Source organism: Haemaphysalis longicornis, unplaced genomic scaffold, assembly GCF_048455015.1.
Source record: "Haemaphysalis longicornis isolate Haplotype H1 unplaced genomic scaffold, Haemaphysalis longicornis Haplotype H1 scaffold_2, whole genome shotgun sequence".
In the NCBI taxonomy this organism is placed as follows: domain Eukaryota; kingdom Metazoa; phylum Arthropoda; class Arachnida; order Ixodida; family Ixodidae; genus Haemaphysalis; species Haemaphysalis longicornis.
In genome coordinates this window covers 17,619,903-17,640,458 of record NW_027526295.1, presented here as the reverse complement: position 1 = coordinate 17,640,458, position 20,556 = coordinate 17,619,903, and the positions used below count along the sequence as shown (strand labels likewise).

Here is a 20,556-nt window from a genome sequence, read left to right as displayed (position 1 = left end):
GAAGGTCCTTCATAGTAATATTGAATAAGAACGGGGAAATAACTGAGCCTTGGGGAGTTCCTCGGGAAATTGTATTGAATTTTGTTGAGCGGAGGTGTCCGATGCCAATTGTCGCCGTACGGACGGTTAGAAAGGCTGCGACGTAGTCGTACATGCGCTGTCCACAAACAATGGAGGCTAGACCTTGGAGGATGGCCTTATGACTGATGTTATCAAACGCGTCCTTGATGTCCAGGGTAAAAATGCATCTCTTGTAGGTATTGGTGAGGTGATCAATGATCTCTTCTTTCAGTTGCAGCAGGACATCTTCCGTGGATAAGTGTGGCCGAAATCCGTACATAGCGTCTGGGAAGTGTCCACCATCTTTAATATAAGGAGAAAGGCGATTGTGCACCATGTGTTCCAGTAGCTTTCCTACACATGATGTGAGAAAGATGGGCCGTAGGTTGCCGGGAGCGAGCGGTTTTCCAGGTTTGGGTATTACTGTGATGTCTGCGTGCTTCCATGAAGAAGGGAGCTTGCCGGTCGTCCATTGTTCGTTGATGTAATTTAGAAGAACCTCTAATGCTTCTGTATCTAGATTCCGAAATAATTTGTTGGGAATTTTGTCATTTCCTAGCGTTGTATTTCGGGTTAGATGGTGCGCTGCTGACTCTATTTTGACGAGGCTGAAAGGGGCATCCATTTCTGGGTTAGGAGCGCCCGCGTACGGTGCCGTAGGGAGCGGTGCCGTTTTGCTTGTATCCTCCCACGGTTTCTTCAATTCCTCGATGAGGTTTTCGTCTGTGCCTTGCTAGTTATGTATCAATCTTTTCAGTTGATGTGTTGTTGCCATTTTACTCTCTCTGTTTCCCATTAAAGACCGAAGTAGGTGCCACGTACGATGAGTGCCGATTGTACCTTGTAGCGTTGTGCAGAATTGGGACCAGTTTTGCTGGCTGAGCTGCTTTGCATATTCAGCTGCTTCTTTCGTTAGCAGAGCTACACGGACCCGAATCTTCCTGTTGTTTCTACGTTTTTTCCACCTTTTCGTTAGTCCTCTTCGGGCTTCCCAAAGGTGTAGTAGGTGCGTGTCTACAACCGGGCAATCTTCGGTCAGTGTAATTGCCTTCGTGTGTTTTTGGGCGGCTGCAAGCATTTGTGCTGTCCATTCTTCTATTGCTTGGATGGGGCAGGCTGGTGCTGTTTCGCGGAATTTTTGCCAATCTGTGATGCGAGCTGTGCCTATTTTCGAAGATCGGGCTTGATGGGGTAGCTGCAGCTGGATGATGTAATGATCGCGGCCGAGTGTTTTGTCTAGGCATTCCCAAATTGGATCTTTGATGCCATGGGTCAGCGTAAGGTGTCGCGAGAGACACTGTTGCCAATTCTGGTTGGTGTATCTATGTTGTTACACAGATGGAAATTGTTATTACAAATCGCTTCGTATAATTTCTGCCCTTTCGTGTTGTCTCTTTGATACCCCCACGTAGTATGGTGTGCATTAAAATCACCGACGATTATCAAGGCATGTCCTTTGGCACGCTGCTTAACCGTCTTGAAAAGGTGATCGATTTTACCCAGGAATGATGATGAGGGACTGTAAATATTCAAAATGAAGATGCTGGCTTGCATCTTCTTGTCCGGGATGATCTCGACAAATGTGTAATCCAAGTCTGTTGGTAGGGATAGGCACCACACACCTGACAGTGGGGCGTGCCATCTCGGGTCATGATATAGTGAAGAACGAGGTCACAAGGGAGGGAGAGAGTCTGAGCCTGGCGGATGTAAGTGCCTTCGCGGCGTGTGAAACACACCTACTGGACTTGTCCTCGCGCCAGGAGATCACCTCACTTTCTTCATCCACACCTTTTACCATCCCACATTCCATACTCATGGGAAAACTGGGCCGCTCCTCCGCCTTATCTTCGCCCCATCCTTTGGCCTCGCCTCGCCCGGCACATTGCCCACGTGCGGGGCCCTGACACCTGCGGAATTCCCACCTGAACGTCTTCCAGGCCCACCAGAACCACATTTTCGGCAGCCCGGACATGGGCCGCTTTAAATAAAGTTTGATCTCTCTCTCTCTCTCTGTTGGTAGGGTATGCATATGTGCTGTTTGGCTTGCTTGAACCAGGATCGCTGTCCGCGCTCTCTTATCAGCAGCGTACGTTTGGTAACCCCGGAGAGTCACTTGTTCGGTATTTGTCTCTTGAAGCGCAATGACTGTCGGTGAGTATAGCAACACGAAATGAGATAGCGAGCTTTGTTTACTTCGATACGACCGACAATTGCACTGCCATACAACTGTTGGTCGAATAGGGGTGCCCTTCAGGTTCCCCGTTTTAGCCTGACTCCCATTCATCATCAGACGGAATTGTGCAGGGCGGGTTGCTAGAGGTTTGGGGCATTTGTTGGTTGCTGGAGGTTTGGGGCATTTGGTTCTTGCGACTTTTTCTTTTGACTGCTTCGTTGGCCTCCAAGCGTTTTTCCAAAGCCGTCATGCGGCTGTCAATTTGCCTTCCAAGGTCGTAGATTAGTTTTTCCAGCTTGCCCATGCTTTCCAATGTAGGGAGCGATGGCGCCTGTTGCGCTGGCTGTGCAGTGGGCAGGTCCGGTACCGATTCTTGCGTCGGTGCCTTCGTAAGAGCTTCCAGATGCGTTGACAGCTCTTCAATACGGCGTTCGAGTTGCTCAGTGCGAGCCGTTTGTGCATCTAGCTGCTTCTTCAGCTGTTCGTTTTCTACTTCAAGTTTTTGTATGCGGGGATGATTATGTTGCTTTGAGGCTTGTTGTGCAGGCAACGCGGGAAAATCTTCTCGGGGTGCGGCTTAGGAGCGACCACTGCGGACAAGCTTACTTGATGCGGTGTGCAATGTTGTCGCGTAGTGGGGGCTTGCACTTGCTGCTGAGGCGGCCTGTGAAGTGCTGGCGACTGGTGTTGGGGATGGCGTTGGAGGTCGCGGGTTCGATTCCCGGCCGCGGCGGCCGCTTTTCTGATGGAGGCGAAAAGCAAAAAACGCCCATGTGTACGAGATTTCGGCGCACGTTAAAGATCCCCAGGTGGTCAAAATTAATCCGGAGCCCTCCACTACGGCGCGCCTCATCGCCTGCGTTGCGTCGGCGCGTTAAACCCTACAATCAATCAATCAAATGGGGATGGCGTTGGTACACTTGCAATGCCCGAGAGAACCGTTCCCGTACGTGCAAGGGTGGCGGCGGCGGGCGGAGTTTCTTACGGCACTCCCTGCTTGCCGTTGTATGGTCGAAGCCGCACAGTTTGCACTTCGGGGTGCATGCGTGTTCTGAGATGATGACAATTTGAACTTGTTCCGTTTAGTGCCATGCAATAAATATTTCTTCAGTTATGACGTGTCTTTTTTAGGTGGCTCGAGAAGATGTGAAAACACGACGGAATTCGTAACCATCTGTAAGCGGCACTGTCAATTGCAATTTCACATTTCAAAAAACATTATTTGCAGGACAGACTTCAACAGCCTATATAGACTGCGTGACGGAGTACTTGGAAAGACGGGGCCTTGTGTGCGCCTCTACCAAGTCAGCTTTACTGGTCCTTCGGGCACGCACACGAGGTAGACCACCCAACCCAACGCCCGAACCAACCGTCAGCATCGCATCCAGCCCGGTACCTCAAGTCACATCACTTCGCATTTTGGCAGTGCTCTTTTATGCAGACGGCTCAGGTACCGACTCATTACCACAACTAAACACCACGGTCATGCAGTTGATGCACTTGATCTGACGGATCTGCACCCAGCAGAGCGGTCTTAAAGAACAGAGCACCTGCTGCATCGTTCAGGCACTGCTGACAAACCGCATCGCCTATGGCACCCCATACCCCATACGTCCAACGACGCCCCAAGGAACACTCTAAATAGATGCCCGAATTCATAAGCTGGCCCTGGGACTTCCCACTTTTACGCCTACAGACAACCTTCTCAAGCATGGACTCCATAACACCTTGAGCAAAATTCTGGAAGCGCAACGAGCAAGCCAACTAAATCGACTAGCTCTAACTTCAACGGGCCTCGTGGTTCTGGACAAACTGGGCTACCCCATCCCTGCACCATCTAACGCGCCTACCCAGATCCCATCAAACATACGAACCAACATCAAAGAAGCCCCCATTCCAAGACACATGCACCCTGAATACAACAAAGGGAGAAGACAGGCAAGAACAGGATACTTGTGCAATAAATTCACCGACAACTCGGATGTCTTATATACAGACGTCGCAAGAAATCCCGACCGCCAGACCCGCATTGCAGTGGTCGTGGGTTCCGAAGGGACATACATCTCAGCTGCAACAGTCCGAACAACCGACACCGATGATGCAGAAGAGACAGCCATCGCCCTAGCGGCCACCTCCAGCAAAAAGCAAATTATTACAGTCATCACTGACTCGCAACACGCGTGCCGGCATTACCTATCAGGGCTAGTATCTCCGCATGCGCTCACACTTCTAAAACACGCCAAAGCTCCCGACCATTCACATTGTTTCGACGCCTGGTCATGCCTCCCTCCCCGGGAATGAGGCGGCTTACGCCGCTGCCCGCGACATTTTACACCGGGCATTCCCAAGGGAGGCCGACGACACACCTCGAGGAATTCCAGTGGCCCCCTGGAATGAGGAGGCCTTAGCCCAAAGCGCAAATAAAATTCTCTCTCTCTCTCTCTCACGGACTGTGCCGAGGCCTTACGTTCCCTTATAGGAATTCCACGGAAACACTCTGCAGCATACTGCATTAAACAATCATGCAGCTCTCTGCACAACACCTCCCACACGCCCGTAACAGTACGGTGGATCCCTGGCCATGGGGGGCATCCCGGTAATGAAAGCGCCCACAGGCTGGCGAGCGAGGCATCTTCGTCGTACCGCCGTCAGCCCGGGGAGACCATAGCCAGCGGAGCCCACTTCGATCCTGACGAGGAGCGCCAGCGTCTCCGACATGCCCGGCGCCTTCACCTCCAGTCATCAGTACCCCAGAACCCGCATCCCCTGCCTCCTGGATTATCTCGCGGCGCCCAGGTTTTTCTCAACCGGGCCCGTTCTGGCTTCGCCGTAACCGCTGACATCGTCGCACGGTGGCGAGGACGGCACACTCACTTTGACCCTTCGGGCAATGAATCCCAACACGGCAACACCATACCGCAGGCAGGTTCTCCGACGTCAACAACGGCGGGAAACTCCCATTCTGTAGACCTCGCAGGACCTCCACAGGCCGGATCAGCTCCCAGTTCCTCCCCTTCTCTCTTGGACCCCAATGTGCTCTGCTACGCATGCCATGGCACAACAAAGCCTGACCTTCCGCACCTCGTCTGGTCTTGCCCGGGCCTTGCCGTGCTTCGCGCCCAACACCGCCCGGCGTGGGTTCACTCCTACGAAGAGTGGATTCGGCCCTCTTGGCGTGTCAAGGACACCTTGGCAGCACTCTGGAGCTTTGTCTGTGCGGCGTCGATGGCTGGACATTACTAGCGTCCTTCCTGCCCTCCCCCTTCCCCTGCGGCTTCGGGCCATCCTTTCTTAATAAAGTTTTCTTCCTTCCTTCCTTCTCTCTCTCTCTCTCTCTCTCCAATCGCCTCGGCCAGCCACTTAGTCCCAAAAACATACACGGACATCTTATATCATTATCGCCGGGAGCGCCTCTTTTACCCTCCTCCTCACCCATCACTCAATACACAAGACTCTGGAATCTGGCGCCGAATCCAAACACAGTTACTACAACATGGCAATATTGTAATGTGGCGGCAGGACAGATGACATGAACGATGAGACAGTCGAACGATCTATTTACAGATTATTTACATGGCGGCCAAGCCAGAGCCCGCGCAGGCCGAGCGCACAGACAGATCTTCGTCGTCCTCGTAGGCTGGGGTTACCGTGCCGCGTTACGTTGCCCTCTTCATCGTCTTCTCGTGACATGACCCTCCGGTTGAAAGCGACGGTCCCGGTCGACGCCGCCGTATTGCGCGATGTGGTGAGGACGAAAGATGAGATGACAATGTACAATGAAGCCCTTGCCGCCACATAGGATGATGATGCTGTAGGCGATGCCTGGTCCCGCGACACGACCTCCTCAAGGCACCGACGAAACGTCGAAGGTATCCGGAACCACGTCGGACTACTGGGCTGGGGACACGTCATCGTCGTCTGGTCACGTCTTCGGGTCTTGGCGGTTCTGAATCGGCTGGTCACGGGCTGGGGATACGGGGCGGAGGGAACGTCGTCGAGTGCTGGTAGCGGCGGGGCTGGGGCTGCCGACGTGGGTCACGCCCCCTCGAAGATTGCCACGATGCCGATGAGGTGTGCAGCTGCGGCCACCATGGGGAGGGACCCGCACACTCCACCAAAATGTAACGTGGCGGCAGGACAGACGACATGAACGATGAGACAGTCGAACGATCTATTTACAGATTATTTACATGGCGGCCAAGCCAGAGCCCGCGCAGGCCGAGCGCACAGACAGATCTTCGTCGTCGTCGTAGGCTGGTATTACCGTGCCGCGTTTCGTTGCCCTCTTCATCGTCTTCTCGTGACGTCGTGTCGTCTATCCTGCCGCCACGTTACAATATTACATCATATTTCACCAACTGTTTTTCCCTACAACTGATTGATTGATTGATTGATTGATTGTGGGGTTTAACGCGCCGACGCAACGCAGGCGATGAGGCGCGCCGTAGTGGAGGGCTCCGGATTAATTTTGACCACCTGGGGATCTTTATCGTGCGCCGAAATCTCGTACACACGGGCGTTTTTGCTTTTCGCCTCCATCAGAAAAGCGGCCGCCGCGGCCGGGAATCGAACCCGCGACCTCGTGCTCAGCAGCGCAACGCCTTAGCCACTGAGCCACCGCGGCGGGTTTCCCTACAACTGCCCACATGCAATACACCAAACACCACCTATCCCCTCGTATGGAAGTGCGTCAAACATCCAAACACAATTCCATCACCTACATTGGAACAGTGGGTGCACAGACTGACCAGCTTCCAGCTCGAGGATCAGGAGTACCTGATCTCCAGGGCGAGGGCTGCTGGGGGGCCTGAAGGCGGCCTGGACAGAGGCCACCAGCCACTCTCCTTTCCCCCTACCCTTTCCCTTAGAAAAAAAACTCCCACCTCCCCTCGCGGGAACCCCTGTGTAGATGCGACGCATAGGCGGAGCGGCGAAGGGACCGCGTTTTATAGCGCGCATAACGTTGAGGGGACTGCGTAAGCCGGTCCCAGTCGATGACGACGTTGGCGTACTTGTAAAGCGGCGTGTACTCTAGGTGTTTGAGCCAAGCGTGGATGTTGCTTCGCCGGAGAACGGCACACCGGTTATATGCGCAGCGCGCCCGAAGGAGAGGAAACCGCGGAAGAGAGAGTACTGCACATGCGCCAGCCCCAGCGCGTCTGCCACGGCTATGACGCAACGTGTAGCGGCTATGACGCAACACAATCCAACACAATCCACTTTAATCCAATCCAATCCAAATCAAATCTAATCAAATCCATGTCAAGCCAAGCCAAGCCAAGCCAATCCAATCCAATCCAATGCCCCTTGCGAGAGAGAGGGGGTGAGCGGCGGAGAGCGCAGCTGGCGCGGCGAGGAGAAGGGGGGAGGGGTGGACAACGCCGACGACGACGACGACGACGACGACGACGCCGGAGGGCCAAGGCGAGTGAATCAGATGCTCTTCATCTAATAAATGTCATGCCTCCCTCCTGAAAGCATGCGGGCACCAAGCCTGAGAATGATATATTCAAATAAACGCTAACCAATGCATGAGAGCGTATGAGTACCGTACCGATGCCCGTCGCCGTAAGCAGCGCTTTCCAGCCATTCAAACTATACCAGCTAAAATCGGTGTCCGCGAAACGGAAAGTGAACAGTTAGTTGTGTGTCCGTCCGTTTGCTGCGCTAGTCGATTCGGCCGCAGGGGTCTATGGGAGTGTCCTCTCTTACTAGGGTGCCTTGATGCTCGCGCGCTCCGCTGACGGTGAGGAGAGCCGCGTCGTCTGCTGCATCCGCCATTACGCCTCCCGCCGCAGCTGCGAAGCGCGCGACCACTTGCGGTGCACGATACGTTCAGGAACAAGCGCACGTTCGCAAGCTTTCCTATTGTGCGAAGCTTAGCCAGCACTTAGTGCTCTTGTTGCCTAAATGCTTATCAAAGGAACGAAGTATGCCTTGTAAGATAATGGCCTGTGCCTGTGTTAGGCGTCAGTGGTTGACGTAGACTTCGATATATTAAAAACGAATCATCTTCCTTAGGCGGCAAAACAACAGACGTTCGATAAGTCTAAACCTTTGCCGATTTTCTTTGTACAAAACGTTGTTCCAAACACGCTACCCATCGTTTGAGGCACTTATAAGCATGATGCCAACAGCCGTAGATGTACCTCAATGTAAAAATTTCAGTATTGTGGAGCTAGCTAGTGTTTCAATGAGCGTATCAATGAGCGCGACAATGGACCTTGCCTGCTTTAAACCGTTGAACTGAAAATTTATGCGAATAAAAACAATCAGCTGACGAAGAATCCGGTTTGTGGGGCGAGATTTTATAAAGGGAGTTCCTTGCCTGCTGTTCGGGTAATGCGTTAAACCTTGCAACTGAAAATGTTTGCGCATAAAAAACAATGAGCTGAGGAAAGGTAAGGTCGTTGGGGCGACACTTTCTAGCAGGCGTTACAGATTTATTTCTATGAAAAGACTGTAGCCGAGTCGTGATTTCCTACTAGGGCAGAATTTAATTATCCTGTAAGAATGACACAACACTGCGCAATAGGTCTGGGCTTGCTTTTACTTGTCATTTAAAAAGCACTGCTTCACAAGAACAGAGACGGCGGTAACCGGCCCGGCATCGTAACGCTGAACATTTTTCGCAGTAACAGCATAAGTCTTGTGTCCAAGCGTCCTCATTTCGGAAGAGGCATGCAACTTTCGACGAAGTTGTAGAAAGCACGCACGAATAAATATAAGTTCAGAACCCAGCGTGAAACTTTCCCACGCAACGACACTACTCTGAAACCCTCGGTAGTACTTTTGAATGTATCAGAATACTCGGCGCCTTTTAAGCTGCGCCAAATATTGCCCACACGAGTGCTTTTGTATTCAATAAATACTCCGGGCTCTTATCTGGGGCATTTTCTTACCGCGTTCGTTCCCCAAATTCCCCGTACGCTCCACGACACTTGGCTGCCCGACGTTTGCCCATCCACCCAAATAAAAAATAATGGTGCGCTAAATATTTCTTGCTGATATTTCGAGCATCGCGCTCAAAAAATAAATGTTTACTTACGATACAAATAGATGAGGCTTTGGTGGAATGCCGCTTGTCGCGCTTGATTTTCGCTGTACAAAAAAGCCTTCCTTTCGATCCCCTGGGCAAGTGCTAGAGTTTTCAGCCATTCCTAGAATAATTTTTGCCGCCCTGCGGCCTGCAGAACAAGGGCACGGTGATGGAAACGGTCGCATAGAACTGGCGGGGAACGAGCGTCGAGTCAAAATGGCGACCACGCTGCCGCACCACGCTGCCGAGGCGGCACCTGCCCTTTCAAAAGCTGACACCACTGTAGCGAAAGAGGACCAGCGTCTGGCTTCCCATACGGTGATGGAGTCGATTAGCGAGGCAGTACGCACCTTCGATCCTCATCTTCCTGTCATCACCTTGCCGCCTCGCCTTTGTCCCCGCGCGCACTGGTACAATGAGGGAGTCGTGGGCTGACCTCTTCCCCAGACTAAGGGATGCCGCTGCCCGCCGCCTGACTGGCGGGAAGAGCTGCTCCAAGCCCAGGCGTGAATTCTCGAGACGAATGACCCATAAACGAACAGCACCTACGCCGGATTCGTAAAATCCTCAAAGACCACGCCGCGCGCCTTTTCGGCACTAAGAAACAGCATCCTTTCGCGTACCGTCAGCTGTTAACCTTGACGCACGACCGAACCACCTCCCAACGTCGGCAAGCCATAATAGCGGTGTGCGCGCTGTCCGAGAGAGAACAACTCGCCAAGACTGTTTTCACTGCTGTGCACCCAACTGCCTTTTGTCAAGCCGACCGCATAGCAACGCAACAGCAGTACTCGGGCTAAGCACTCCCGTCTATTGCCACACAAAAGAAACACAAAGCACGCTCTCAGCGGTCGCCGACTTCGCGTGCCTGCGGCTGCATGAACGGACCGGAGCGTGGCAGCTACAAGCGGAGGCAACGTCGATACCTTCCCAGCAAACCACTAACATCTCTGCGACGTCCCAAAAAGAACCGAACGTCTATGTCCCAGCAGTATCTCTATTAGACATCCGTACAACGTGCAATATTTTTATGAAAATTTTTTGATGTTGAGATAACGTTGCTGGTACCCTAATGTCGGACGTTATTTCAACTATGCTAAAGACGTACTCTCGATGTTGCTGCTGCTTCATTTGTGGACGGTATTTAGACTTATTTTGCTGACGTTGTTCAGATGTTGCTGGTATGTCCGTTTTTTTACTTCGTACATGTCTATCGCAGTTAAATTTATTTTAGCTATATCTGCTATACAAAACTCTCCGCAGGCGTACTGTTTTCGAGTTACCGAGTGGTTTCATATGTATTTTGTATGGGTTTTGTACCGACGGCTTTTGTGCAAGTTTTGTAATCCACCAATATTGCTTTTACGGAAATATAAATGCGGAGGACATAATAAATAAATTAGACTCAACATATGCCTGAACAAAATTTGATGCTCACAGGAGTATTTATTCAGTGAAACCACCATTTTACTTGGTTTGTTCTACATTCGTAATGAAAATACAAATGCTGGCCTGACAAATCCCTGGCGACACTGTTCAGCCACATATGTTAACAAAAAAATTTCCCCAGTTTGTACCGATGGTGAAAGGCTTGAGGAACAGGAGAGCCGGCGGGCTCTCCCCCGATCGCTTTCCTCACCGTATGGACATCTTACCCCGCAACAACGGAAGAGGCGGCAATAGCCCTGGCCCGCATCATCAGGCTGCCACCACACATTATAATCATTTATTCGAAGACGGAAATTCAAAACTTTATTCGTGGTTGCGTTTCGGCTACAGCACTCACGATTCTCCAAAATCCCCATACTCAACCACTCAACATCGTCTCGACCCCAGCCCCCACTGGGGTGGGAGGCAATGAGGCGGCCCACAAAGCAGCATGAGAACTAAACAGCCATGCTGGGCTCGCTCCTTCTCTCTAACACAGTGCTCGGTTGGCCCGCGATCGTCTGCTCTCCTATCAAGAAGCCACGGAGCATTATCATCTCTCCCGCCGCCGTTTTCCCACTGCCCCCACATCCCTCACCAACGCTCAGAAGCGCCTATGGCGACTCCTTCAGACCAACTCCCTCGCCCGTCGATCCCTCCTCCACAAGACCTACTCCTCTGAGTTCCCTGCGCCCAACTGTCCTCTAAATAGGAGCGTCCATGTGTGTTTCGCCAAAATCGGACACATTTTGTTCTTTTGCGCCTTAATAGTCAGCAGAAAAATACTACATTCTTAAGCATCATACACGTGTGTTTCACAAATTCTAAAAGCAAAAGGAGCCGACAATGAAGCTAGTGCACTTCCCTGAAAAATAGAACCGTGTGCTGCAGTCCGGATCGCTCGCGAGGCTTAATAAACTGCTGGAATAGGAAATGGACCTTCTTAGTATTGTTTTAAGAAGTAAGACGTTAGCTTTATGCGTTATATTTTCAATTTAAACTTATACACGCGTAATGTCTTGAGATATCAAACATACAACCTGCGCCCTTTTGATTCTGTTTCAATTTCGCGCCATTTGCGTATGTTGGGCTATTCGAATTAGCAATGCAAGATTTAGGCAGATAAATCATCTTTATTTTATTTTAGCAAAATTCCTTATAAATAACGAATTTTATTTAAGGTTCGAGGTTCGTGGCCAACAATATTCTTTTATTTGTAGCCATGAGCGCCGTCTGCTTCATTATACCTGCAATGCCCAAAGTGTGGCATGAATTCCTCCCGTTAAGATAAAAACTACTTAAAATACTCAAAATCTGTACTAACGCTACAGTTTGAACCGTTGAAAAGTTCATTGATATGTTGTTTTGAGACCGCAAAATAACGACGGTGCTATAAAGCCAGATCACATTAGCCAATCCCATCCACTGGTCATGACCTTCGGCGTACATAGAGTGTACTAGATGGATTTGAGTGGGACGAACGGAGCGCTCCACGTGAAGCGGCGCTTGTAGATTCAATAGATGACGCAGCGTGCGAAGTGGAGTCGCGAGTTGCGCTCGCCCAAGCGCGCGGTATAGCGCGGGCCGCGCTTTTTCGCGTGTCGCCCAATTTTTATGTTATTAGGAATGCTAAAGCGACAGCGGGGTAGAAAACAACATGGCATAATAAATTAAAAGGCATTTAAGAGGCTTTGTGGCGAAAGCGTGCCCTGTTATTTTTATTCTATTTTTTCAACGAAGTGCTTACGACGCGGAAAAAAGTACGACAAACGAACGAAGTAGACCGGGACAAGCGCTGGAATACCACCATCCACTATTTTTTTTCGTGTTCCCTCCTCTCTCCCGGCGTAATATGCAATGAATAGAAGAAACATGGGCAATGCTGCATTAAATTTCGTTTCGTCTTTTTAATGACACTGAGGCACTTCACTGCAGCGTTGTGCCGTTCTCCGGCGAAGCAACATCCACGCTTGGCTCAAGCACCTAGAGTCCACGCCGCTTTACAAGTACGCCAACGTCGTCGTCGACAGGGACCGGCTTACGCAGTCCCCTCAACGTTATGCGCGCTATAAAACGCGGTCCCTTCGCCGTTCCGCCTATGCGTCGCATCTACACAGGGGTTCCCGCGAGGGGAGGTGGGAGTTTTTTCAATGCAGAGCATTTCAGTAACTCACGATGTCCCCCGCGTTGACCCGTCGTAGTCCGCACCGTCGTTGTCCGCAACTCTCCCCCTACACTATATAAAAGAAAATACTATCCGGCGCCAGGTTTCGATCCCTCGACCCTGCGGGCGGAACGCAATGTACATGGTGCTCTACCCACTGAGCCACACAGTCGACACAGAATGGGACGCTACGTACGCGCCTTATATCGTTGACTCATTCAAATTACTGCTGACGAGCGCTCTCTCGTCAGCAGTTGCCACAAGTGCAACAACATTAACGTAACGCAAACTACTTAAAGGGACACTGAATTGATATGCAAACATTGCGGGATTACTTGCGCAAATTGTAGTCCGGAGTCCCCAGGCCATGTTTCGACCACCCTGGGCGCGTTTACGCGATTTTATTTAATAGAAAAAATCATTCGAAAATGCTGTCCTCCTCTCTTTACGCTCGCCCATTTTCTGCGGCGTTTTCGTGTGACGTCGCGAGGAGCCGAGCTCGCAATTGGCTGCGCGCGGCTCCCCGACCCCCGACTCCCCGACCTTCGGCTCCCCGACCTTCGGCTCCCCGACCTTCAGACAGAGTTAGTCGGCCCAGCGTTTTGTCCGCCGGCCGCCGACGGGTCGTCGCAATTCGTTCGCTCAGTTGAAACGAAGCCAGGACACGTTTGTGAATGGAAGAATCTCCCTTTCTTTACTTGGTTAGTTTGTACACTGTATCTACCTCCAAGTCAAGGTCGCTTCACACAAGCGCTGCACAAGCGCACATGCGACGCTTCGCTGACTGGTTCGCCAGTAGGGAAATATAAGGCCTCTTGAAGGCGGGAGAAGAGTCAGCGAAGTCAATATAGGTACTAAGGAAATAAAATCAACTGATATTTTTACCGTACAGCGTAAAACTAGGGTGCGGGAAGCACTTTTTTGCGCTGGGCGAACAAGCACAGCGGTCAGCAGCACGACTACGCATCTGCGAACGTTTTTCCGTCTACGAAATGCAATTGCTAGACGTGAGCTATTGTGGAAACTCGGGCGACGCTTACTGCACGAGCGCAATACAACAAATAGTCACCTAAGCTGCTTGAAATGTCAAAACTAAATAAAAGTGTAAACTTGTTGTACAATATATACCATATATTACAGAGGGCTGCGGAGCCCGCCCCGTGGCCGAGTTGTCTGGGGCGCTAGGCATGTTGCCGCAAGTGTTTTGCAAGTCACGAGTTCGAATCCCCGCGGGAACGTGCTTTTTTTTTTGTAAGTTGACTTTTTCGTTTTCCGCCGATGTTTTCTATATTGAGTTCACCTTTTTTTGGGCCGCAACGTTCAGGGCTCCACGAACTAGTTCACAAAACACGCGCAGGCTGGCGCTGGCGCGCTAGCGAGTTCTCGTTGGCGTGCTGTTGCCATAAGCACCGACTCTTGCAGGCAGTGGGCACAGGCCAGAATGAACAGACCCTTGGCCTGGTGCGAACACGCTTTTTACGATACAGGCATGAGGGAGGCAAGCTCCAAATATGGGGGAAAAGCGCATGACATTTTGGTGTCTACGGGTACGCGGAGGGCGTTCATGCACTGCGTAGGTCTCGGCTAGTGAATGCTACGATTCCAAGCCGTCCTGGGAGGCTTATCTTTATGCATTTTTACAGCTGACAACATGGCAGAAGCGCGGTACGATGATTACTGAGTTATTGAGAATGCCCATCCAACAACGCCACCGGTTGTATTTTACGGAACCGAAACCGAAACCGAAACTTGTTTGGTTGCTCACCTTGGGCATCGTCCAATCACGGTGCCCGCTCCCCCCAACGTCACAGCTTTAGTTGGTGCGGCCGCCGCAAACCGCGCATGGTAGTTTTTCTTCTCTCGCGCTTTGTAAAATAATTACCGATTTGTCAACCGGATAAACGATGAAAACTGTGCTAATTTGAGCCAGTCTACGCAGTGCCGGCAAAAACGGGAGCTTGACAAATTCACTTCAGTGTCCCTTTAACGTCGTGCGCCCCCGGAAATGCTCTGCATTTGATCTTGCCCCTCGCGAGGGGAATGTTCGTTATCGCTCTGAGATGTGACGACATTATCGGTCGCTGAACCGGCAAGTATGTACGTTCTCTCCAAGTTATGCTTGCCATGCACACGCCGTGCTTGCGATTGAGGTTACGTAGGCCTAAATCAATACGGGCGGGTGTCAATTGATTGCACTCTTTCCGTTTCGGGCTTCGTGCTGGGGCGATAAAATAGGTTGGGCCTCCTAAACAAGTAACTCTCGCCGCCTTTTTTTAAACATACTCCTAGCTGCGGCCTTCGATTTTACTGTATGCCTGTGAGTGATGCGCAGCTTGTCGCAAACTCTCCGAAACTTGAGTCCGATTCACCGAAACTGTACGAGGCGCACCGTAGTGGAATGCTCCCGATTAATTTTGGCCATGGAGATCTGTGACATGCGCCGAAATCTCGAATACACGGGAGTTTTGGCTTTTCGCCTGCGGAAAATCGGCCGCCGCGGCCGAGAATTGAACCCGCGTCCTTGTGCTCAGCAGCAGAACATCTTAGCCTCTGAGCCACCGGGGCGGGTTAGTCAGATTTTTGCATCTTATTTGCTCTTAGCAGAACACCGCGAATAGACGCACTATTTAGTAGATATTCTGAGAATATGCCATACAGACCAGTCATGATATTTTATTAGAGCAATTAGGACTCTTATTCGGGCTTTGAATAAGCAAGCTTCTGTCTAGCGTACTCAATTACAGTTGGGAGTGCAGACACCACTAATGATTGGGAAGATTGCTTCGGCGGGATTAAAGGTCGAAGGCACGAGATTGCTAGCAAATGTATCCGTCCGGACTCGAAAAACACAAGCCCTTTGCCCATACATTGGCACTGGACCGAGCCTACCAACTTTTTGATCAGTAACAGCAGCATATCCCGTGATAAGGAAGAACCGCCGCTCAGCAGAACAAGCGGCTGCTGGTCAACATTTTTGTTCATGGACATTTAATCTTACGCCACTTGGAAACCAATGCGATCTGTAATGACTCGTGCGAGTGGCGCATCCCCGCTCAAACACTTCTATACGTCGGGCGTCACAGCGGGCACAACTCGGGAGGGCGATTCTCACTTCTTTACCATCGATAACGTGCGTGCAGTCACGCTGTATGTAGCAGTACTCGAAGTGAAGCTTGCACACCACGCAGTTTTGTTTCTTAGCTTGATCCTCGAGCTTCATCTCTCGGAACGCTAAGGTGTGATAAGACAGTTTTGTAGCCGGCGCGGCATCCCAGCGCGCGAAAGTGGCGAAGGCTATAGGCATGCCGAGGACGGTGAAATTAAACACCAAAGGCTCATTGCATTTACAACACTTAACAGAGAGGGATGAACAGCAGCGGCGGTTCCGCACAGTTCTAAAACAATTGACTGAAAACGACTGCGGGACCTCCGTTCTACGGTCGCCCTATGCCGCCGCTTGCAGTTCGCACCGGCACAACCCAATTCACTGCGACCGCAGCGCCGCCACGCCAACTTTCCACAAACTGCGCTTCGCGACGAAACAGGCTCGGAGCCGGCGGCTCGTCCCACTCAACTCTTCTAGTACACTCTAGCGTGCAACAAGTACAACCGTCAGACCCGTGCTGCGCCTTTCAGTTTAAACATGTAACAGGATGAGAGCCTTGAATTTTACTCAAACGCCTACTGTTACTACTGTGAATGAATGAAGACTGTGTGCAGCCGCGTGAGTTGTGCTGTGAACTCAATTCGTCTGCAAGAGCTCAGCGAGTCGAAACCGCGACGACAGTTGTCACCGATGCAACGCTATTTCCGTTGCGACCTTGTGCATCGCCTTTCCCTCGTGAGTATTGTGCATCTCAACGTCATTACTAATGAAATATCACACTTTATTAGTTTTTCCAGCATATCTGTGAAAACGCATATAGGTTCTCTACTTTGTTGTTGGCGTTGTGTGAAACGTGCCTTAGAAATAAACCATAAAGGGTTAACAGCGCACAAACACGAAGACACACAAAGAAGAGAAGACAGGACAGTCGTGTTTGTGTGACAGTCGTGTTTGTGTGTGACAAGACAGTCGTGTTTGTGCGCTGTTAACCCTTTATGATGCTACACCAACTAGCCCACCAAGCCATCCTCGTGAACTTCATTTCGAAATAAAGCAGTGGCGTTACAGACGGGCGGAGCGATAAGTAGATAAACACTTGCGCTTTGTTACTTTAGTTTCCGCCCCGTCCGCTCCGTTGGCTTCCGCCTCTCTCGAACCAAACAGCCGAAGTTCAAACTCTTGTGAAGCGTGCCTCAACAAAAACGGTTGTTGGGGACGTGATCTTCAATGGATTAACAGCGCACGTAGACGAGGAAATAACAAGAAGAGAAGATAGGACAAAGCGCTGAACTGTAACTGAGTTTTATTCAGGCAAGAAAGACGTAAACCGGGACACATCCGAAAGGAATGGCAACACCACCTGACGTAAACATCATCTCGCGCACTGCCAGCTATTGGCGGTGAGATCTTTGAGTGGCGCCCCCTGGCTCTGACGTCGGCTTAGGGATTCGCGCCGCTGTCGTCTCCTACACTCCGCTTGTGAGGGGCAACAGTGCATGTGCTAGAAATCGCCCGCTTCATTGCTGTAGTGCGTTAAAAAGCGCATTTCTAGCGACTCACTTATTTTGCCAGCTTCTGACGCATCTGAATAATTTGAAGCTGTATCCCCCACAAGTTTGCAACACACGAAGAGATAGAGAACAACGTTCTTCAGAGTATCGGTCAGAAAATCGTGTGTAACTCGTCCTTTCTTGCTTATTCGCGAGGATAAGCGATCAGAGCTTCTCGATAAGTATTCAAAATGCGTAGGCTTCCCTGCAATATTTTTGAGATGCTCCTATGAAGACTCAACAGTCTAATGCTACGTACCAAGCAGCGGCCTCTACACGCTCATCGCACAGCAGGAAATAAAGCGGCTTTCTTCTGTTTCTTTCGTTGTTGTCTTGTATCGGATTAATGTTTCTCGCTTTTTTTTCTGCCCAACGCATTAATTTTTCTGCGCCGTCACTAACTTCTTATTAGGAGGTTTCAGGATGTTTGGAAGCCTCACAAAGGTCGTGTGTATATTTCCTTCATTTCGTATGGCATACACTCCCTTCTTCACAAATTGGCTTTCATTACGGCTGCGTGCAAGAAGGTGTATATCCGCAGCGTGCTTTGTTTATTCACATGCAAATACAATGGGAAGGTTTGTTCTACGCCACCGCGATCGCGCCCTAAACAACGTGGTCCACAGTACTCGAAGGCGCCTCCCAGGTAGCACAAAAGAGCTTAAATACTTCTACTACCGCGATTTTTCAGGACGAAAGAAACGGCTTGCAAACATCCCAGACAATCCGATCACGCATTCGCGACGTTTTCGAAAGGTCTTAAATCACGTCTAATGTCCAGCGGGTATTACTATTTCTAGACGATTTATTTACTCTCTTTAAAACATCCTCAAAAATCGGTTTAGAAGTTGGATTTTACAAGAGCTGTATAAGTCTGTCAATGCGACTTTTCAATCCGCATTTTAGATGGTTAGAAGACGTCCTGATAATTCTGGTCTAGCAAAGGGCTTTAGAAAGATGCTAAGAATCCCTTTCTTGGGATATTTAGAGGCGCTTTTTAGACGTATGAAATACGGCTTTATGAGCCCCCCAGCCATACCCCCCTCCCCCGGAGGTGATGCTGGGGGCGAATGCAGCGGCTTTGCTGCATGCATACGCAATTAAAAGCCATTTGCTCGAGCAAACATTTTATTGAGACCAAGCAATGGGGGTAATGTACTGAGGAGAAAAATACCGTTACAATTCAGACAACATTGCGGTGAAAGCGTCCTTTCCACCTGCCAGAAGCATCTTATATAAAAACGTCCAAATAAAACACTTAACAAGATAAGAGCAATGCAACAAACTTGTATCAACAAGTCCAGAGCTCTACACTTTCTTATTTTTAAACAAAGGATGGAGGGCAAACAGAACTCTGGAAATAAAACAAAATAAATCAATGCAAGAAACTTGTAAAATCAGGTCAGGTCCATAACTCTGTGAACTTGCTTATGGATATTAGAAGGTACGAATGCAGCACAAATAAAACACTACAAAAAAGGCACACGCAAGAAACTCTCACCATTACGTCCACAACTTGTAGAGTTGTGTATGATTATTTGAAAGCAAGTATGCAGCACAAATAAAACTTTCACGAAAAAATATAAATAGAAGAAAATTGTACCATCAGGTCCACAACTTTGTACATTTCTTTTTAAACTTAAACAATAAGATGCAAGGACAACTTGTTCTACAAAAAATGATAGTCACTTAGGAAAGTGAAACAATTGAACTGCGTTTATCCGAAAGATCACATTGTAAAATGTACCACAAAATGTGTTAAATACTTTCTTCCAAATAAGAAGCCACGTGCAGCATGACTAACAAAGCATCACCAGCGGGAGTGAACATATCTTAAATGCAAAAGCTTTTCTTCAATACACATGGTTCATACATGGTTGAAAAAAAAAAAAAGAAAACAATGCACAATTTTTCTAAACAAATAAAAAGCCATGTGCGGCACGACTAGCAAATATAACCAGTAGTAGTAAACCTATCCTAAATGCCAAAACGTTTCATCAATAGTCATGGTTCATACATGCTTGAAAAAAAAAAATACCCTCAGCAACCACAACAGATAATGGGGTCCTCTTGTCTGCACTGATGAGGGGCAAATCCTCTGTGACCTTTCTGTCGACGACGCCTTTCCCATTTCTTGCACTTTCCTTAATTAGCTGTGCTGTACTGGTCGTACCTCCAGCTGTTCAGGTTGTCTGGATGAACTACAGAAAAAAAGCCAATAGAAACCCTAGGTGTGTAATCCGTTTAAAATACCCTGTATGTGTTAGTCAATGTGGGTCTTACGTTCGCGCCTTTGCATTCTTGAGCTGGATCATGATGACTGTCTTCATTTCTGCGTCCGTGGCTCCTCGTGTTTGCATATTCGCTCTCACAGCCTCTTAAAAAGAGTTGTACACGCACGCATATTTCAGAGAACATCCCTTTTTTACGGCCTATTGTACGTACCACATAAATTTAACTAAACTGAGCAGTTGCAATAAGATAATAAAAAGTTGAACCAGGGCAAGCTGAAGCAGCAAGCATGGTGCTATTTCATTTAACACTGCAGGCTTCACAGCCCAAAAAGGAGTTGACTACCTATTGACTAACCTCTGACGAGGTGGCACAAGCTTGTTTTTCTGGCCCGAGTTTTCTGTCGCGAGCTGCCTAATTATTTGCCAGCTGCTTCGCTGAGCCACGGCACAACGATATCTTCCGTCAGGTGAAGGGTGCAGGCCTTTTGGGCTGGAAAGTATTTGCCGGCAGCTTGGTTTAAGTAAAGGTCCTATTCTAGGTCCATTTTAAAAGCGCTGTAACGGCGCAAATGACCGAAATAACCCACGTGGTCGTACTGTCACGGAAGTTGTCCTTCGCGAGTAAAGAGTGCCGGCATTTCGTGTCAGAATAATTATTTGCCGTGAGAGCACGGCCGGGTGGCTTATTTCGGTTATTTGCGCCGCCACAGTGCGTTAAAATCGGGCCTAGAATATGATCTTTAGTTAAACCAAGCTGCCGGCAAATAATTATCAGCTAGCGCAAGAGGCATATGCACCCTTC

General features: G+C 49.7%; 1 protein-coding gene and 1 long non-coding RNA gene across 2 annotated transcripts in view; both read right to left on the bottom strand.

Annotated features, from left to right (window-relative positions):
- LOC144168778 (lysosomal Pro-X carboxypeptidase-like) overlaps nt 1–20,556 on the bottom strand; it is a 209,815-nt gene that overhangs the window by 156,137 nt on the left and 33,122 nt on the right. The gene's annotated exons all lie outside the window — the stretch shown is intronic.
- LOC144166998 (uncharacterized) lies at nt 18,667–20,220 on the bottom strand. The gene is made up of 3 exons (XR_013321806.1): nt 20,110–20,220; nt 19,804–19,897; nt 18,667–19,721 (listed from the first exon to the last, which is right to left on the bottom strand). It is a non-coding gene; the product is annotated as an uncharacterized LOC144166998 (long non-coding RNA).